The following is a 12,738-nucleotide window of genomic DNA, read 5'->3' on the forward strand; positions in this document are numbered from 1 at the left end:
GTATTTGGAAGAGAAAAAGGGATCAACGGGAATATTACTTTGAAAGGAGAACCTCTCACAGTGGTAGACAGTTTCACTTATTTAGGGAATGAAATATCTAGTGATGGAAAAATAACTAACGAAATTAATAGGAGGTTATGGAAGAGAGGCAATTTCTACCAAACAATAAAACATGTGATTTGGAATAAAGAAATTTCAGGAAAAGCAAAACTCCTTATGTATAAGAGTTATTACTTCCCTACTGTCACCCGTGTAGGAGACACATGGACAATGACAGAAAGGGACTGGAGCAGACTGCAAGCAGGGGAAGTGAAATTTCTCGGAGCAGCTAAGGGAAAAACAAGAATGGACAGAGGAAGGAATGTTGATGTTAGAAAGGACCTTAAACAAGAAAGTATGAGAGAAGAAATCGAAAAAAAGAGATTAAGATGGTGCGGGCATGTTAAGAGGTTGTGTGGGCAGAGACTTCCCAAAGTTATGGAAGAACTAAAGATGGATGGAAGAAGGCCTAGAGGGCACCCAAGAACACGGTGGAAAATGGGAGTGAGAGTATCTGTGGAAAGGAGAGGTGTGACCTGGCCGCAAGTGGAGGAAGAAAAGTGGTGGGGGGACTGAGCCAAATGGAGAGGATTCGTCAGCACCCAGACCCAGCAGTAGCTGGAGTGGGATCCGGGTACAAACAGACCTTTAACAATTCAATTTATAACACTGCTGTGTGTAGTGTGAGACAAATAAAAGAGAAAATCAAATTTTCTTTTATAAATCCATATTCTTTAATAAAGTCTCCTTTTTATGTGCTAGACACTTGAAATCTTCATTTTGATGTCACTATGAAACCTAAGTCTTAAGGAATTTGTCACTCCTCCTTTCATTTGAAACAAACTACTTGCTCCCACTATTGATGATTTCTGGGATTTGGATGATTTCTTCTTGAACTGCTGAATGTTTTCATCTGATGTTTATGCCTCATGATTGTGTGTACTGATCATTTTCATTTTCGACTCTCAAGGCAAATCGGGATCAACAAATACAATGATGATGGATTCAGGAGACAGATATCATAAATGATTTTTCAGTTTGTGTAAAGCCACACAAGACATCACAACTGTCAGCCTAATATGTACAAAGCTTCTAAACAATCTGGAATCAGTATTTGATGCTTTTTCTATGGAGCAATTTGCAGCATTGTCCCCAGAACTGATCATGGCCCCTTGGTTCTGAGTCGAGAGGATGGACTGAACCAGAGATTTCAAAAGTCAAGGTAGGCTGCAGATGTGAAGGATGCTCCTAAATGGTTCACGTGTGCACTACAGATCATAGGATGACACTCAGGTAGCTGACTTTTTGTGGGCTGCACACAAGGCTTTTTAGATTAGGTGACGCTCCATCCAATTCAGATAATGATAACTGTAGGAAACACAGAAGTATCGGTGTAAGAGCGAAAGAAATGCCTCCCACAGGTGAGAGTATTAAAATCCTAATAGTAAACTGCCAAAGCATTCGCAACAAAGTTCCAGAGTTTGAAGTGCTCATGGAAAAGCACTGAAGCCCACATAATGCTAGGTAAAGAAAGCTAGTTGAAACCTGAAATTGATAGCAGTGAGATTTTTGGGGAAAATTTAAGTGTATATCGAAAGGATAGGCAAAGGGAAATGGAGGCGATGTATTTGTCGCAGTAGACAAGGAACTCAGATCCACCGAGATAGAAATTGAAGCTGTATGTGAGATTGTTTGGACAAGACTCAATTTGTGTTGAGGACTTTTTGGCAGGTGGGACGCAGCATGTTATCTTGGATGGAGAGTCGTCGTCAGATGTAGAAGTAACTTCGGGTGTTGTCCAGGGAAGTGTGTTGGGACCCTTGCTGTTCATGTTGTATATTAATGATCTTGCAGACAATAGTAAAATCACACTTTTTACAGATGATGCAGTTATCTATAATGAAGTACTATCTGAACGAAGCTACATAAATATTCAGTCAGGTCTTTACAAGATTTAAAATGCTACAGAGATTGGCAACTTGCTTTAAATGTTCAGAAATGTAAAACATTGCGCTCCACAAAATGAAAAAAACGTAGTATCTTATAACTAAATATCAATGAGACACTGCTGGAATCGGCCAACTCATACAAATACCTGGGTGTAACAATTTGTAAAGATATGAAATGGAATGATTACGTAGGTTCAGTCATGAGTAAAGCAAGTGGTAGACTTTGGATTTTTGGTAGAATACTGGGAAAGTGCAGTCAATCTACAGAAGAGATTGTTTACAAATCACTTGTGTGACCAGTTTTTGAATATTGCTCAAGTGTGTGGGACACATACCAGGTAGGACTAATGGGGGATATTGAACTTGTACAGAGAATGGCAGCATGAATGGTCACAGGTTTGTTTAATCCATGAGAGTGTGTTGCAGAGATGACTGAAGGAACTGAACTGGAAGACTCTTGAAGATAGATGTAAACTATCCCGAGAAAGTCTATTAATTCCACAAATGTACTGACAAGAAAAATAAAGATATCACAAATTACATTCCCTTCTTCTGGTGATAATTCAGATTCATCATGTAACACAAGCATTTTCAAGCAATAAATGGCTTTCGCCATCTATCTTGCATGATAGCCACTGAAACATGGAGGAATACTTGGGAGCAATCGTTGAATTTCGAATTTGCTTTGCCCTCAACTCGTTGCAGCTAGCTCTGCATGCTCAGATGCTCCTCTCTCATTCTCATGTAGCTGCTAATTGGTTCTGTGCATGAATCATGGTCACCCTTTCTATTATTGGTTAATCAGAAACCGTTCATCTTCTTCAACCTTTGAGCGGGCGCACAATTCTTTGTAACAAGCGAGGGCTTGTGGCACACTTCGTACACATGTAAAGAATAGCTGTCTTCATGTTACAAAGGTAAACATGTATGAGAAAAATCACACTTTAATATTAGTTTAGTGAAACAATGATTTTACATTATATGAATTAAAGCACTGTTTAATTAAACAGTAATAAAATAAACCTTCATTATATCATCCTGTTGCCATGGAGAGGTGTTACCTCACAGTAATGACCCATATGAAGCATCAAACAGCGCGGTTGCTTCAGATCCCAGCCAACTGCATATTTGATTACTAATTATCTCATAGACAACTGCCACGTTGTGGGATTGAGCTGTTAGCTCGTAATCTGGGTCATTATCTTGCATAGAACGTAATTTTTTTCTCAATGAGTTCACTGTTTATTTTACATTACGGCTGCTCTCTTTCATATATGTTGTTGTTGTTGTTGTTGTGGTCTTCAGTCCTGAGACTGGTTTGATGCAGCTCTCCATGCTACTCTATCCTGTGCAAGCTTTTTCATCTCCCAGTACCTACTGCAACCTACATCCTTCTGAATCTGCTTAGTGTATTCATCTCTTGGTCTCCCTCTACGATTTTTACCCTCCACGCTGCCCTCCAATACTAAATTGGTGATCCCTTGATGCCTCAGAACATGTCCTACCAACCGATCCCTTCTTCTGGTCAAGTTGTGCCACAAACTTCTCTTCTCCCCAATCCTATTCAATACTTCTTCATTAGTTATGTGATCTACCCATCTAATCTTCAGCATTCTTCTGTAGCACCACATTTCGAAAGCTTCTATTCTCTTCTTGTCCAAACTATTTATCGTCCATGTTTCACTTCCGTACATGGCTACACTCCATACGAATACTTTCAGAAATGACTTCCTGACACTTAAATCTATAATGGATGTTAACAAATTTCTCTTCTTCAGAAACGCTTTCCTTGCCATTGCCAGCCTACATTTTATATCCTCTCTACTTCGACCATCATCAGTTATTTTGCTCCCCAAATAGCAAAACTCCTTTACTACTTTAAGTGCCTCATTTCCTAATCTAATTCCCTCAGCATCACCCGACTTAATTAGACTACATTCCATTATCCTTGTTTTGCTTTTGTTGATGTTCATCTTATATCCTCCTTTCAAGACACTGTCCATTCCATTCAACTGCTCTTCCAAGTCCTTTGCTGTCTCTGACAGAATTACAATGTCATCGGCGAACCTCAAAGTTTTTATTTCTTCTCCATGAATTTTAATACCTACTCCGAATTTTTCTTTTGTTTCCTTTACTGCTTGCTCAATATACAGATTGAACAACATCGGGGAGAGGCTACAACCCTGTCTTACTCCCTTCCCAACCACTGCTTCCCTTTCATGTCCCTCGACTCTTATAACTGCCATCTGGTTTCTGTACAAATTGTAAATAGCCTTTCGCTCCCTGTATTTTACCCCTGCCACCTTTAGAATTTGAAAGAGAGTACTCCAGTCAACATTGTCAAAAGCTTTCTCTAAGTCTACAAATGCTAGAAACGTAGGTTTGCCTTTCCTTAATCTTTCTTCTAAGATAAGTCGTAAGGTCAGTATTGCCTCACGTGTTCCAGTGTTTCTACGGAATCCAAACTGATCTTCCCCGAGGTTGGCTTCTACCAGTTTTTCCATTCGTCTGTAAAGAATTCGTGTTAGTATTAGTTCATATATAACAACACAATTTATCACTGTGTTAGCTGAAGGAATAGGTAAGGGCTCACTGTTGTGAAGCAATAATGGAACAGTACAAAACAATTTTATTCGTGGTTGTCACCCATTATACATGGGGGCACCCACTCAAGGGTTAATAGTAACAAAATTAAAACATTCTCAAATAGCTTTTGTAGTTGCCTATATTGTTAAGATGGAACACCTAATTTAGGTTTGCAGTTTCTCAGCTTTTGTGTTGGAATTCATGGTTTCTGCCAATAATTCATCACTAATGGCACAAATAGTGTGGCACTTTGATACATAGTACCTTACAGATCCATAAATTGTAGACAAAAGCCTTAAAGTATAGCAAGGGAAGTTCTAGCAGAATGTAAATAATTTAGGAGTAAAGGAGACAACTCACCAAATAAAAGTAATGGAGACAGCCCACTAAATAGAAGCATTGTCATCGGCAGGCACACACAAAAGATTGAAAACTTCAAGAATGTTCTAGTTTACTGAAGACACACACACTTTGTGCCTGCTGAACACACATTGCAAGGGTCACATTTCTATAGGTGGACAAGAGTGGCTGTTACTTCAGTTGGAATGGGTAGAGGGAGATTGGTGGGAGAAGGTACATGAGCAAATCTGTGGCACAGACATGGGCACCCATGTGGCATTATGCCAACCTGTGTATGGGCTGTCTAGAGAAACCTTTCTAGCCTCCCAAACCTGTGCTCTGGTTCAGGTCACTGATGATATCTTAATAATCTGTACATAGGGCCAAGACATCTATCCTCATTCCTCCACAACCCCAACATCACCTCTCCCATCTTCTTCACCAGTCTCCTCAACCCCATGTGCTATCTTCGTGGATCATGCCCACCACCTCTCTGATTGCTCCATCCATAGCCATGTCCGCATTAAGCCCACTAACAGTATCTGCATTTTGACAGCTGTGATCCCTTCCACACACAAATATCATTCCCATATATTCTGGCTGCCTGTGGATGGTGTATCTGCAGTGACAAGACTTCACTTGTCCAGTATGCTGAAGATCTCACAAAGGCTTACCTTCAAACAGTGGGCCACAACTGACAGGGCAGAAATGATAACAGTGGTTAAATCTCAGGAAGACTACTTGGAAACTTTAATTGATAACTTACAAACTCAAAAGTCACCACTATGTTTCTAAAACCCAAAGTAAGTTTTTGAAGGACAAAAAAAGCACAACTTCATGAAACTGATTGCATAGTGCCAGCTGATTTTGCAGAAAATTTTACGTGTGTGATTCAGGATGCAATATAAGGGTATCACTGACTCAGTGACCAGGCAACAGTGCATCCATTTATTATCTACTTTAAAAATGAGAAAGATGAAGTTTGCAGTTCTTCAATTTGCATTCTAAGTGACTACTTGGAGCACAACACTTTGGCTGTGCATGTGTTTCAAAAGTATGTAATAACTTACCTAAAAGAAAATTTTCCCAAGGCTGAGAAGCTGATATACTTTCCAGATGGAAGTTGTAGTCAGTATAAGAACTAAAAGAATTTTTCAAATCTGTGCAACCACAAAGTAGACTTTGGGTTGGAGGCTGAATGGCACTTTTTTGCATCTTGCCATGGTAAAAAGGCATGTGATAGAGGAGGAGATACAACAAAATGTGAAGTAAGTAAAGCCAGCCTACAAAGACCAACCACAGACCAAATTCTTGCAATGCATGACATGTATGTCTTTTGCAAGGATAATATTAAAGGAATTAACTATTTTCTGATCAAGAAAGAAGAAGTGGTTCTGCATATGAAAACAACACTTCAAACCAGATTTGAAAACTGTATAGCAATGAAAGGAACAAGGCATTTCCACAAATTCCTTGGCATTGCAGAAAACTTAGTTCGTTGCTATGTAACATCAGAAACCGACATTTATGAGGATCATTGTATCAGGCTGGCCGAAGAACATCATTCACGAAATCTACTAGTGACAAAGTTTGGATACCAATGAAAAATGTTTTAAGGAAACTTTCAGTGCTTGAATTTACCACAGCAACTGGGAGGTCTTACACTATATCACAGAAGCTGTATTGAAGAAATAAGTGTTCGTAACATTCACCATGAGGTTTAGAACAGTCGCATCTCGAAGGATGTTAATTGAAAATATTTATTTTAAGTATGTCAAAATAATATAAATGTTAATTTCAGTTATGTTTCCACTTTTGGTATATAATTCAGTACCTTACTTCAATAATAATTGATCATATCCCACCAATATCACACATGAATAGGCAACAGCCATAAGATAAGTTGTAGAGTAATGTGAATTATCTCCTCATTTTCAAAAATTCATATCTATGTTCACAGTCAGATATCAGTGGTGAAATGTTTACAGTATGTTGCTACAATGTAGATGTACAAACTGTGAAAAAATCATTTTTATATTTGGTCCCACCTGAGATAACTAACCCCAAACTTTACAAAAAAATGAAAATTTTCAAATTTCAAAAATTCATAAAAAATTAAGGAAAAATTTGTAAGTGTTCTTGCTCTATATGAGGCTAGTAGTGTATAATATCCATCTATAGGAAAAAAAATAGACTCTCATAAATCACTAATTTTTTGAAAATTTGGATACAAAAGTCTGGAGGTCATTTTGACTGGCTATTTTTGAATTTAGGGTATTTTGTGTAATAGACAATCTTGTAGAGGACACTTTTCTAAAAACAATCATGACAATTGCAATGTTGTAACTTAACCCAGTGCAGAGATATACATATTTTTGGTAATGTCTCTAAACTGAAACATTGTCACGCACTTAGAAACGAAAATGGCCGCCTTTTGGTAAAGGTGAAAGGTAAAATTTTTTAAAAAACTATTTTGAACTTCTCAATTATAAGGTAATCACATATAAAAATTAAACAATTTAAAAATGGTCAATCAACCAACTTAATTTTTATTGGACCACTTCATTTGTATTGACCCATTAGGGCGAAGACTGTGGAGTACTTAGTATCAACAAACACGCATTCGATGAGCATGACATCACAATTGTTTACATTTCTAACAGGTCACAGGAAAATATTATGAAAAGTGGCCTAAGAAGCATTACTTTCAAAGTAAATTTCCATGCAAGATGAATTATGTTAGTTTAAGAATGTGCAATGCATTTCTTAGTCACGAAGGGCTTAACTCTCTTTCAAATCTTAACACTTTGAGGATCAGCCATATCAAAAATTGTGGGCCCAGAAGACAAGCCATTTGTGTCATTATTTAAAATTTTACTGGCACATTTATGTTTGATATGTCTCAAAGACTAACACACGCTAAGAAAAAGACGAAGCTTGAAAGTTAGTTTTCATATTTGTTTTTGTTCTTTCATAGATTAAAAATTATGCAATGACAATGGCAAAAAGTAAAAAAAAAGAGTGTGTAATGAGTTATTGAGCAATGTCGCACATCGTTGGCTTTTCTGTGGAAAAGCTGAAGTGTTCTGGTGTGCAGAGAGATGTGTTGCAGTTAGAGTAATACCAGCTCACTTCTTTTCTACTTGTTTTGCCTGATTGTATCTTCTTCTCCAAACAGCTCTAATGTTCGCTACTACTTCTTTCTAAGTAATGCTATAAATAGACAACAGAAGGCAACACCAGCCAAGTGTTAGGTAGTGGGGTGTGACCGTACCTTGCTCTCGAATGAAATTAGACCAGTTTTAGAGCAAAAACCTGCATCAAATGCAGCTACTATATTCACCACTCTAAAATTTGCTTTCAATCGGGACAAGTATGTCTTTTGCATCTTTCATTCCACAATTTTTCTGATTTTTTTTTTATATTATTATTTTTATTTAAATACAAAAACTTGCAGTTTAATCATTGTTAAAATACGTTCAGTTACTTTCTTTCATTTTAGAATAATAAAAGAGATGTTTCCATAAAATGTTTTGTCCATTCTAAATTTTGGCTCTGGTCTTGCTTTGTTTTAATACTTAATTTCGTAAATTTGTTTTATTTTCCAATCATTTTTGAATCACGAAAGTTACTGTTTGAAATGTATATTTAAACATCTTTGGGAGTTACCAGGTTAAAGTAAAGAACTCTTCCATATTCATTTGTTTTAAAAACATTTTGTTATAGAAACATTTTAATTATTATTAGACAATACTACAAATAATATAGGAGTAAATACTTTAGTTTAACAACAGATACTGTAGTTCAGGAATTGACTTTGGAGACTAGCTCACTTGGAGCTTTTTACAAGAGCATTGATTCTTTTTGTAATAGATTCTTTCTCTGTCTGAGTGTTTTGAGTGGTCCCCTTAAGTTTTGCCTTCTGCTCTTTACGCTCTCTGATTTCTGTGTCAACAATCTTCCTATTAGTCAGATCATCCTTTTCCCTGGACTCATCATCATTTCGCTTCTTGAAGTCTTCAGCATATCAGTCTCATGAGTTTCTTACAGAGTGTATAAGGGACTTCATTACAGATACTCGCTGGACTCCACTGTGTGTCTTAACTGTGTCGTATGTGAATTTTCTACTCACTACAGATTCTTCTCTCATATTCTCGAAGAGGCACTCTTTGTTCACAGAGAATCCTTGCTCAACAGCTGCTTGCCCTTTCGACAAAGTGAGCATAATTTCTATTGCCTTCTGCAGATTGTGGCATTCTGGTTCTTCGGACTTTTCATCTAGAACTCATCCAGCCATTACTCCTTTTCATTGAATGGCCTCCCTGCATCCTATGGTGGGATCAAAGCAGCTAAAAGCTTTTTTCAACCTAAAGTGTAGGGAAGATTTCTCCATCAATCTGGATTCGTTCTGGCACTGAGCAATTTCAAAGGCTGTGAGAGACTTGCAATTCCTAAGCTCATTTTTATGGTGAATCCAATCTTAACGTAGTTCACACCCAGTAGGTTGGATTCTTTGTACAAATTAATTGACAGTGAGATCTTTATCAGCTAGACAAACCGTGTCATCTTTGTCTCCATTATCTCTGTCAAAGAAGAGTGAAGGAATGGGGCTAGTGGTCAATTGGATTGGAAATCCTTTAGGAAAGGTGTCAAGTCTCCAGCAAGAGTCTTGAAAAAGGCAGTTTTCAGACCGAGTAGCTTATCCTTGAGGTGATCTTCTACTACCTTGTAGCTAGCACTTTTTTACCCCTTACAGTTTTGCAACAAATATTCACAGAAACGAAGCATTGCTAGAGCTTGCTCAGCAACTTCCACATTCTACAACCATCAGATCGCACAAAACTTTAAGGGAAACAGTTCTGATTTCGTTGTCAAAATATACATAGCTCTTCTGGCAGGGACATCCTTTAAAAATTGTAAAAGGCACATAAAAACTGTATTAGCCTCCATTGTGTTTCCTGTATTGGGGACTCAAAGGCACTGTGAACAATGTGAAGGCCATACATTCCAGTTTCCAATAAAACTGTCTCTACCCCTTCAATTTCATTCTAAAAATTTTAAGTTCCCTTAAGAAAGCAAGGTTGACATTAGGGCCAATCATCGATACTTGTAAAAGTTTTTTCTTGAAGAGCTTGAGTAGCTTAGCTGCTGTCGAACTGCCTAGAAAAGCCAATGCGTAGTAACGGATGCACACTAGATTTTTTTTGTCCCAATAATCTACTTAAATATTCATCTGTATTCTTTTGCACACCTTGTTCAAGAATTTGTCAAAATAAACAACAATCTGTGTTGTATTTACGAGGTCAGCTTTAACTTCAGACTCAAAAAATAGAGGTAGTCTGTATTGCCTGGTATTACTGATTTTGTCTTTTTGTAAACGCATGCTCTTGGCCACTTCACTGTCAGGGGACATTGTGGGGAAACATAACATGCCAGTCACAGAACAATGAAGTGACCTGTGTGAAACGATGCATTCCAAACACCACAATATCTCCACCTTTGTTACTTCATCCGTTATTGTCATCCAATCAAGTCCTCTCAGTTTATCCCTGGGCTTTGAAGTTGCAATGAGGTCCTTCTGTGGAGGTGAAAAATTGGAGCGGCCAACGTCAGTGTTGGTCCGGCTGAATCCGCAGATGTGATAGTGGAAGTAGAATCTGCCTGCTGAATTGAAGTCATCACTATTGGTCATGAGTAGACATACAAACTTGCTGTGCTTCTCATGGCAGCTGTTTTCGCTATGTGCTGCTTGGATTTTGTCATGTGACTCATAAGAGCCAATCTTCCCATAGAACGGTTGTTAATGAGGGTCCCTAGACATAATCCACATTAAGCACTATAAAGGTCTGTGGGTACTTTCACCAACCAGTCCTTGAATGCTGGATCTGAAAGCAAGCTATCTTGAAAACTAATCAACATGCCAGTGTTGCAGTGATTGTTGGTGGGCAACCTTTATTGGGGAGAGAGGAAGATAGATGGAAGTAAGGTTATGCCTCGTTACTATGCATGATAAAATGTGATGCAAATTAGCATTACCTGCATTGTCAGTTAATAGATCTTTGCTCCACATGTCAGCAGAACTGAAATCATCAGTTGAGCCGACCACACTGATTGGCTACTGACAGAATGGGTGATTTGAAAAACAAGCGATGCAGGTTTGACAACCCTGTCCCTGTCAAGCAACAGTCAGCATTAATTATGAAATTATTAGTAGTGCTGTGTTTGTTGGCCCTTTAAGAAACTATCAGTTAAAAGACCCTACTACCGGTCAAATACAAGATTCTCTCTAAAGCTTTACTAAACAGACTAGAATGCCAGACCAACCACTTGATTGGGGAATACCAAGCAGGCTTCCGTAATGGGCGGTCTTGTGCGGAACAAATTTGGAACTTGAAAATGATTTTACAACACGAACAGAACCTGATCATTACCTTTGTCGACTTCAAAAAGGCATACGACTCTCCCGACCAGAAAACTCTCTTCAGAATTCTAGCTGAACACAAAGTAGACAACAAAACACGAACTATCATAGAGCAAACCTTGACCAACACGACTCCAAAGTAAAGTTCTGTGGGGAACTCAGAGCCCTTTGAAACTTGCACAGGTGTCTGACAAGGCGATGGCCTCTCACGTTTCCTTTTCAATCTAATGTTAGGTAAGGTAATAAAAGAATGGGAAATCACAAGAGGTGATAACCTTAGGAAACCTATAGATTAAATGCCTGGCTTTTGGAGACAATTTGGCGATTGTCTTGAAAGGTATAAACTTAAACAAAAGAAGCCATTGAAAAAATACATGAAATCACATCCAAAACATCTTATGAAAAGACGCAGTTTATGATCACAAAGAAACTCTCATATTTGAACACAGTGTACGGCACGATTTACAAAACAGTAAACTTCAAACACCTTGGTGAAACACTACAAATGAGCAGACATAACAGAGACTCAAATGAAGAAAGAAAAACTAATCTGGACAAGGCATACAAAGCAATGTGGAATCATTACAACAAGTGCAATCCCCGTCTCCATATCTTTTTAGCTAATCAAGTTCACAGTAAAGGAAACACTCTGGATGATAATTCAGTTTTTATGTGCCTTGTAAAACCTATTTAAGGATTTCTGTGCCAAAACAGCTCTGTGTTTTTTGGATCAGAAATTGGAACTGTTGCCCTTGAAGTTTTGTGTGATCCGATGGCTGAAGAATGTAGATGTTTCAGTCTGCACTCTAGTAACTGCCTCCATATCTGCAAATATTTGTTACAAAGCTAGAGCACAATAACAACCTGAAATGTGCCAGCTACACGGCAGTCAAAGGTCATCTCGAGAATAAGCTACTCGGACCAAAAACACGTTTTTCAAGACTCTTACTCCAGACTTTTCTTCATTAATTATTGACCAACTTAAGTATGTTATTGTTTTGCATTTCCCCATGCCAGCTAGTATTTTCCTCTAAATACTGTCTTGGCCTTTTTTTACATATACCATGTTATATTTTTTGGCATTGGGTGTATAAACGGTAATTGTTTTATTTGTGTTTAATCACATTAACATCGGCTGCATGATTATGGCATTTCATTGTATTGGGATTTTGAGCAGAGGTGTAACGATGTTAGCTGCTGTAAGTGATGGCTTGTGTTGCATGTGTCAGATTTCTGGCTTGCTCACCTCACCTCGCCTCACCTCACCATCTCAGCTCGCAGTGGCCTCTCTTACCCCTTCATCCAGTGACTGGATCACTTTGCTTAGACCAGCTGCCATTGTGACTACTCCTATTCTGTCCCATCCTTTGTTGCCACTCCAGTCCCAGTCAGGTAGAATGCAGA

The 12,738-nt window shown here is 38.2% G+C and overlaps 1 protein-coding gene across 1 annotated transcript in view; it reads left to right on the forward strand.

Annotated features, from left to right (window-relative positions):
- The window catches only part of LOC124605409 (RRP12-like protein), a 135,678-nt gene that overhangs the window by 78,028 nt on the left and 44,912 nt on the right, over positions 1 to 12,738 (forward strand). The gene's annotated exons all lie outside the window — the stretch shown is intronic.

This window comes from Schistocerca americana, chromosome 3 (assembly GCF_021461395.2).
Source record: "Schistocerca americana isolate TAMUIC-IGC-003095 chromosome 3, iqSchAmer2.1, whole genome shotgun sequence".
Classification (NCBI taxonomy): Eukaryota; Metazoa; Arthropoda; class Insecta; order Orthoptera; family Acrididae; genus Schistocerca; species Schistocerca americana.